This window comes from Sciurus vulgaris (genome assembly GCF_902686455.1).
Source record: "Sciurus vulgaris genome assembly, chromosome: 5".
Taxonomy (NCBI): domain Eukaryota; kingdom Metazoa; phylum Chordata; class Mammalia; order Rodentia; family Sciuridae; genus Sciurus; species Sciurus vulgaris.
In genome coordinates this window covers 38,690,026-38,699,475 of record NC_136465.1, presented here as the reverse complement: position 1 = coordinate 38,699,475, position 9,450 = coordinate 38,690,026, and positions in this window count along the sequence as shown.

Genomic DNA, 9,450 nt, shown 5'->3' with positions numbered 1-9,450 from the left:
GAGAAAGAGAACACTCAAATTTACAAAAAAAAGGGGGGAGGAGGGTTCTTCGTGTACGTAATAATCCTGAGATTTTAGGTTTTTCTTTAGTAAGTAGTGGTTGAAACTGGGGAGAGGACTGAAACTATAACCAGAGTATATGTACAACAACTCTCCTGTGTTTCTCAATCTTGGGGATTTTGGAATGTTCTGGAATACCAACAAAGACTACAGAGGCCCAGACTTGTTGAAATGGAATGTAGCCTGGGCCTCTATTTTTACCACTTTTCCTAATGATTCTGATATACATACAATTCTGCAAAGCACTACATACGGGATGATATTTGTTGCTGTTGTTTTTTTTTTTTTTTTGGGCGGGGAGTGACACGCATATCCAAGACCTGAGTATAAATGCCATTCAGAAGAGTTGAACACTGTTATGTGAAGAATGTGAGGACTATCTTAATCACTACTTCCACCTTTCTCTTTCTGTATGCACAGAGTGATAGATGATGAAGTTTAATCTAAATATATTTGAAAGAACGCTTCCAACAAATTGCAATAAAATTTCCAAGGCACAAAAGAACATCGTGTTACAATTTCATTGGCAACAGTTTTTTTTTTTTTTTTTTTTTTCCCTCTATTGACATGTCTTATGAGTTATGGGCCCTTCATTTTGTTGGAAACTCTTTTGGCACCTGCTATGAATACCTTACATTGAGAAGGCATTCAATGAATGTCTGATAATAATGACAAGTAATAGAAGAAGCCAAAACACAAAGCCCTTTGAGTTGTTCCATGGAAGTATGTTACCTAAGGGAGTGTGTTCCAGAGCTCTCTTTCTGCAATACAATTTCTAAAATCCTGTGTTAGCTTCCCAGTTCTAGAAAGATAAAGTCTAAAATTCCTAACATGCATGTCAAGGTGTCTCATGAGCACTTACACATCCACTGATCTCATTTCCTCTCCTGCCCCAGCCCAAGCTTCAGCCGCATTCAGCTGCCTGGGGACCTCCTGTCTCTGCTGTCACTTGCGCCACCTAGCTCAGAAACCCCATCATGGCCTTTTCAGGTTAGCGAAGTCCTCTTTCTCCACTGCCCTGCCGGGTCACAGCCCCTTGATGAAAATGGGGGACTAGTAATTTTTCCCTTCACTCCCATTTCTCCCTGGGTATAATGATGCTGAAGAAATCACATTAACATCAATATTTGTTGACTTGTGCACCCACCCAGACTGTGAGGGGTAATTTGGTAATCTGATGCCTGGTGTGGTTCTGAGTAGGTAGAACAGAATAAAGAAACATCTGTTGCATTGGATGAAGTGCCAGCCTTGGGGCACAACACAATTCACCTGTGATTTCCCTGGCTGCTCATTGGTTCATTTACTATTTCTGTATGTACAGACTAGGCACTACCCTAAGCACCAGAAATTGGGCGAAGTAAGAACAGGAATGATTCCTGCTGTCATGAAGTTTATAATCTAGCAGGACAGACAGAGCTCAAATAAATAAACACACAAGTAGATGTAACTATACAATGTGTGTAATCTGATTGTAACTGGGCTACCTAGGACCATGTCTCAAGATTCAGTTACAGAAGTTTTGGAGGTGACTTTTTCCATCAAGGGACACTCAGTGTCTGAAAGTCCTCCCTAGGTTCTTCTCCCTTTTCCCAAGGTGTGTGCGTCTTCCTTGTGTTCCTGAAGTGACCACTCACCACTTTCACCCAAGGCTGGCCTTGCCCTCATCATCTCTTTGGCATTCTGGTCCACAAAGTTCTCCATCATTTTTCCTGAAAGGATTATAGGAACCAGGACTATGAGAGAGAAAAAGCAACTAACACTAATTTAAATTGGAGGATGGGGATGGCATTAGCCAGGGGGAAGGCAGAGGAAGACAGAAGTTCAAAGTTTCCAAGGACTCTTGGCACATATTTGTATGATCCAGGTTAAGCAGCCGGCACCCTGTGATTCCCATGGATGGTACCAGTACCTCTTTCTTTTTTGTTGAACACCATTAACCCTTGATATCTCTACCCTCCTTTTGATGGGTACATGAGTTTGCGTTGCTTTTTGACTCTCTGGTGTCTACCTGATCTTTCCAACTGTATTAGAAAGTCCCAGAGGTTTGTAGCTGAGCACATTATAGTGGTGTCAGAAATATAAGAAATAGAAATATAAAATCATACCTGATATCATTTTATGTAATTTGTATAAATTAATCTGTTAAATTGCCATGATGGGTGAGTCAAATATCCCCTTTTATAATGAGGAAATTCAGTCTCAAAGAGGTTAAGTCATTTGTGCAAGGTCACATAGCTAAATAACGTACAGAATATTTGAATCCATCTTAATTGTTGGTCTAATAGACGAGAGAAAAATAAATTCTGAGATATTGATATGAAACCAGAATAAAAAGAGCCCTGGACTGAGCAATGCCTGTTTAAGGCCATGCTGAGAAGATAACCCCAGTAGCTCAAAGGCAGGGACACCGCTGACGTACCTGAGCTTCGCTTTCTTGGAAGGAAGAGGCATTTCCTCCACCTGTCAAATCAGCCCTAATCACCCTGGTCCTGACCACGCCTGGCCAGGTTGACAACGCCTTAGAGAAGAGCTAAGAATGTAGGTTAAGGGAGCTCCTCTTCAGAACTAGCAAGCAGGCTATTGATGTGACTGAATCCCTGGCGAGTCCAATAGACCAAAGGCCCTCTAACAATGCCACAATACAAGGTAAGACCATCTTTGCATCTGTGGCTGACATTACCTGGCAGAGGTAGCTTGTTGCCTATCCACATCCATTCTCCATTTCTTCCTTAATGAGGGACCACTGGCTTTTTTGGAGCTACAATGTGTCCAGATAAAAGACTGTATTTTTGAGCTTGACTGGTAATTAGGGATGGACAATGAGATACCAGAAGTGCTGAATGAAACTTCAAGAAAAGCTGTATAAGAGGCCAACTTGGGGCTGGGGATGTAACTCCATGGTGAAGTGTTTGCCCAGCATGTATAAGACCCTGGCTCTCCATTCAAGCCCCAACATAAAGAGGGAAAAAAGAAAACACTCAAGTGGAAAATGTACCTTTTGCTCTCCCTTCCTCCCATCTTCTTGTCTGGAGTATGATCGTGATGGCTAGAACAGAAGTAGCCATTCTGGGTCAAGAGGATTCCTTGAGGCTAAAAATGATTTTCTAAAGATGGCAGAACAGAGAGGAGCTGGGTCCTAATCACCATGCAGCAAAATTTCTACTAAGTTTATCTCTTTTTTTTTTTTTTTAACTATTTTTAGTTGTAGATGGACACAATACCTTTATTTATTTATTTACCTATTTATATGTGGTGCTGAGAATCAAACCCAGTGCCTCACACATGCTAGGCAAACGCTCTACCACTGAGACACAACACCAGCCTCCCGTTTTTTTAAGAGAGAAAACTATATACCTTTTTCTATGTAAGCACCCCAATTTGGGTTTTCTTTCCTAAATAGAAGACTATTTCTCAGGTGTTTACAACTGATGAGTTTAAAAAACTTTCTCATACATTATCTTACTTCAAGGCTTATGTTTATATCATCTAATGTGTGAGAGTAAATGCATCAACAGTTCTCACATATCTTAGGACTTGTCTTATCTGGTTTACTTATCTGGTTTGGGAACTCCCTCCTATGTCTTTCTCTCATTAATTCCTCCATATTCTTTAAGGTATAGCTCAGGTATCAGCTCTTAGAAGAATTTATTTTTTAATCTACCCTCATGCCTACAGTGAAGTTGGTAGTGAAATGATTTTTCCTGCTACTTCAAATCCACAGGGAATGATTGCAAAGTGAATCTTTTTTCCCTTGCCACAGTTAATGTCCAAAAGAAGAACATCCTTCTCTGATACCAGTTCAAGGTAACTATTCTGTAGTTAGTATATCAAAATCTTACTGTTGAAAATGTAGGAAATTAATTCTGATTTGGATAGACTTAATAAAAATATTACCATTCTGGATTATAGTTCTAACCCATGCAATATTCTGCAAGGGCACATAATTTATTTTTTCTAGGTATGCACACTTTCACTGGCAGTACATTAACTGAGCATCTACTATTCCCAGTGTGTTTTCTATTTTTCTGCTTTTTGTCTTTCAACTATTCTTTTTTGGTATTGGACTGTTGGATTCTAAAATGTGACCATGTTATATACTACTCAGGTCCCGTTTTAGTCAGCTTTTGCATCAATGTTCCACAAGAACAACTTAGAAGAAGGAAAGTTTACTTGGGGTTCATGGTTTCAAAGGTATTAGTCCATAGATGGCAAACTCCTTTGCTCTGGGCCAAAGTGAGGCAGCACATCACAGGGGAAGGGCCCAGTGGAGGAAAGCTGCTCAGCTCATGGTGAGGTCAGGAAGCAGAGAGGTAGAGACGGGATCTTAGGACAGATGCACCCTTCCAGGGCACACCCCAGTGACCCACCTCCTCCAGCCACGCCCCACCTGCCTACAGTCACCACCCAGTCACCATCCAAATTAGGATGGACTAACTACGTTAAAGCTCTCAATTCAATCATTGACAGCTGAATATTCCAGCATTAACAAGAGTTTCAGCGGGACATTTCATATCCAAACCGTAACAGGCCCCATTTGACTACTCTGATGAATGAATTTAGAAGTGTTTCTGAAGGGCAAAAGGTGACCGCTCTAATTTTCACTGCTCTGGGATTTGCGCATTTGGCTGCTAAGAGCTTTGTCATTTGCCTCCTGGGTTCCAGAAGCTGCCAGGTTTCGCCCTGTGCCTCCTAATTTGTTTCAGTGGTTCAGGTGAAACCAGCAGCATTTGTTTTAAAATACTTCTTGCCAGGCTTTGTTTGCTGAGACTGATGTGTTTTGTTACTAATTCAACAATGCTGTGACGGCAGAGCCGCGAGCCTTTGCTGTGCACTTGGGTATTGTGGCACACTGCCTGGAAGTACCTGGGAGTCACTGTTTCCATAGGACACAATGCTAAGTGGAAAAGGTCACTGGAGATACACCCTGCTCATTTGCTCTGAGGGCCTCCCGAGAACAAAGCCAGGCTCCTCACAGGAGAGAGAAAGCAACCAGCCTCCTCTTCCCTCCACAAGCTTATCATTATGAACCACGAACAATCATATGCCTTGGGAGCGAGTGCAGTCTTTGCTACACTGCTTGCCAAATCTCTCTCACCGGGGCCTTAAGACAAACTTAGCACAGCTTTTCTTTGGCTGGGAGAGCAAAATGTACTTGCTCTGGGGTTATCTCTCAAGGGTAGAGGTGGGTAGAGGTGGGTGGGTTTAATAGTAGGCTAGTTTCTGTTGCTATTGAATGAGCCCAGGTTTTTCCCTACCTGGCACTGACACAAATAAATACATATTTTGAGATAAAGCAATTCTTTAAGCTACAGCAATCATAGTCATTTGCAAACCCAGAGCTTGATAAACCTGGAGTATTTAAAACAACACTGTTATTATTGGTCTGTGATAAACAGGTTGTCCAGCTGGGCATGGGGGTGCATGCCTATAACCCCAGCTCCTGGGGAGGTTAGGCAGGAGGATCATTAGTTAGAGGCCAGCCTCAACAATTTAGCAAGATCCTCGGCAACTTAACTTAGTGAAACCCTGTCTCAGAATAACAAGGACTGGGGTTGTAGGTCACTGTTAATGCTCTCCTGGGTTTAAGCCTTAGCATCCCAACACTGGCAAAAAAATAAAAAATAAAAGGAGAAAGAGAGAGAAAGCAGTTTGTCCAGATTTAGGACTGGCTAAAACTCCTTCCTATAGCTCTTGCCACCTTTTCCTTATCACTCTAATCTAGAGGGGATAGACTGCTTCTATCTGGTAAATAAGAATTTTCTTCTATAGTACACATCTGGCAGTTTTGTATTAACAGGCATTACTTTATATCCAGTTTTTAAAAATAGTTTTACATTGCTGAAATGCACATTCTTATCATTTGCCCTCTGGAAGGGTTTTGTTTTTCTGTAATTATTTTCTCATTTTTAATTCGTTCAATAAGTGGACTGCCATAAAGCCTGCAGTGTGCTGGGTGTGTTTTGGTTTTGGGTTCCTCTGATTTATCAAGGTCATTCTGGATGCTAATCAGGATCAGACTTCCTCAGAGGATGTGAAGGCTTGTGATTAACAGCCTGTGGGTCAGTCTGCTTCCCAGCATACAGTTCTTAGAGGTTGGACTCTTAGAAATAAATCCAATTTGCTTTATTGAGAGACTCCAATCCTCTTCCTAAAGCCGTCCAAGGCAGTTATCAAACTTCCTGCCATGGTCCCATTTAGCAGCACATTCGTGTCATTGTGAAAATAACTATATACAACCTCTTGGAACAGTTTGGGATGTTCTATTTTATTTGTTGTTAGGAATTGGAAAATTCAGTCTAAGCTTGATAAAAGGAGTCCAGGCTGCCTGTAAAACACACCATGCTCAAATTCTATTCTCTAAGTCTTACGAAGAGTTTCTTTATCATATCAGAGACCAGATCCTTTGGTGGATCCTAGTTTTGGAGGTAGAAATAAACATGACTGAAGGAAAACTTGTTGATTCAAGCAACTGTGATCATGAATTTTTACAGCAGTCTAGGAACCAGACTAAGAAAGATTGCACCATGGGAACCAGAGACGAGGTGGCTGAAGATCAGGATATGGGGAAGCAGTAAATGTAGGAAAATGGCAGACTTCTACCAAGTCTCTTCATAACAACAACCACTATAATAGCAATCCCCTTAGTGACTCCATAACTCATCAACTTCTTTAACTGTGAAAAACAGTTATGGCCCCATCAATGAATCTTAGCATGATCTATCTGTCTCTGTTCTGAACACTCTATTTTATTCTCCTTTTATTTCAGTTTTTAAAACTTTTTATCTTGAAAACACACACACACACACACACACACACACACACACACACAAACTTCAAGCTTGTAGAAAAGTGGAAAGAATGGCAAAATCAGCTGGAAATGTCTACTACCTAAGGTTCTCCAGATGTTGATACATTGCATATTTGGACTTGCCCTAATAGTAAGAGAGCGGGGAGGGGGATAGATAAATGTACATAGATACATATAGATTGGTGTGTGTGGTATAATTTAACTCTTAAGAAGATAGATAATATATATTCCATTATTGTAGTATTTATTTGAAATCCCTTGTAAACAAATACTGAATTTAAGAAAACTATGATATGATAGCACACACTTTCACACTAAAAATCATTTATGAAAATTGAGATTTTCACCCACATTCTGCATTTTTATTCCATAACAAAGACCAAAACAATTAGCAGTGAGAATTATAAGGCTCCCTTCAGATATCAGTGATATATAACTTTGACTCATGTAACAAATTTAATTATGTTTAACTATATAAGAATTATGAAAGTACTTTTGTTTAAAATTACACACTAAAATAACATTTCTCAATAGAAAAAATGTGCAAAAGCTATGAGCAGGAAATCTACAGAAAAGGTAACCCAAAAGACCATCAAAATTGAAGAGAAAATCAATTTTGTCAGTAACTAGAAAAATGCAAAATAAAATCACAATAAGCTATTACTCTGCAGTTATTATATTGGCAGAAATTGGAGAAATAGATGGCAAACATCCCTGCCATAGCTGACTGGACCAAGGCATAGAATGGCCAGGTGTAATAGCTGCTGGTGACTTTGAGGCATCTCATCTGAATCACAAAGAGCTGGCAAAATCGGATTTGTCCCTTGGGATTTTGCATTTAGAAAAATTTTAAATGAACACTCAGGGAAGAAGAATAAGTCAAAGGATGTAGGTAGGCCCAGCCAGAGGGCCAGGGTGACCGCGATGGGCCTGGCAGACAGAGTTGTGAGGGGAGGGGCTTCAGACATGTGAAGAAGCAGAGAACATGGAAAGAATTTGCCACTTACTGCCTGCGGCGCCACATCCGCCATTTCAGCATCCGCAAACTCAACCAATCACAGATTGGAAATATTCAAAAGCAAAAATTATGACTGCCCTGAATGTGTACAGACTTTTTTCCTCTCATTATTTCCTAAATAATACAGTATCTCAACTGTTTGCATCGCAATTACCTCTATTAAGTAATTTAGAGATTTAAAATAAACAGGAGGACCTGCAGTAGGTAATATGCAAGTGCTACCCCATTTTATGTAAGGAACTTCACATTTGGGACTTTGGGTGTCCTGTGATGGGGTTCCTGGGACCAATTGCCTGTGGAGACTAAGGGACAACTGCTTAACAGTCAGCAAAGAGTCCATGAGTAATGCCGTGAGACCGCAGAGGAAACGTGCTAGTCTCAGTTTCTACCAGTTCCCCAGTTCCTAGGCCTGTGCAACTTGGGTAGATTCCAGCTCTCTTTGGAGGAGGAGGAGCTGAGGGTATAGTGGACCCAGGAGGTGTAAGAAGAGGAAGAAGGCTTTCAGAATTCTAAAGGAAAATTACTTCAAGGCCTCTCATACCTAGCCAAGTGATCAAGTGTGTGAGCAGAATACAGATGTTTTTCAGACATACAATGAGAAGAAATCCACCCTAAAACACAAAATGGCCTCACAGTGTTTCCTGATATCTTTTTGTAATGTGCCGACATTTGAACAAAATCACTCCAGTGTTTCTGAAGTGATAATAATCGGGCAAATACGTGATATTGAAAAAAATGAGTTAAAACACAGGCTTCACACTCCCCAGTCACTCAGTACCTATTTAGACTGTGTTAGGTCCTTACTCAAAATGCATGGAGAAAGCTGGGCATGGTGGCATGTGCCGGTGCCTGTGGGCCCAGCTACTCTGGAGGCAGAAGCAGGGGGATTAGCATTTACCTCTATAAGAAATTTAGAGATTTAAAATAAACAGGAGGAACTGTGATAGGTAATATGCAAACACTACCCCATTTTATGTAGGGAACTTCAGGAGTTGAGTCCAGGAGTTGGAGGTCAGCCTGAATAGTGAGACCCCTATCTCTCAAAAAGAAAAAAGAAACAAAGAAACGAAAAAAATAAGTGAATATTTGGGCAGTGAGAATATTCCAAGCATGGAAGACAAATAAGACATGAACCATATTGGTTTTCAGACAGTTGACAGAGCAGTCTGGGAGTCAGGTATGAAAAAAAAAAAAAAAACTGCTAATCAGTCAATGAGGCATGACAAGTTCTGTTATAGGAGAGTCAGATGTCAGATGCCTCAGGGACAGCGGAAACAGCACAGAGATGGCTGTTGTGAACTCAACTTGGGAGAGTCACCGCGAGGGGGTCTATTTGAGCAAGGTGTCAAAGAATAAAGACAGAGGCAGTTTGGAATGGAGGTCCAAGGTACTGGGGTAGGGTTGGACAGAGAACCTTTCAGGGAGCAAAGACATCTGCAAGGCAAGGAAGCATGAAACAGTAGGTAATTCAAGATTCTGAAACTTGAGAGGTAAAGAGTAGACTATGAGGGTGAAGGTAGGGGCACTTTCAGGGTCAGCAAACTCACTAACTAAAGGATAGTGA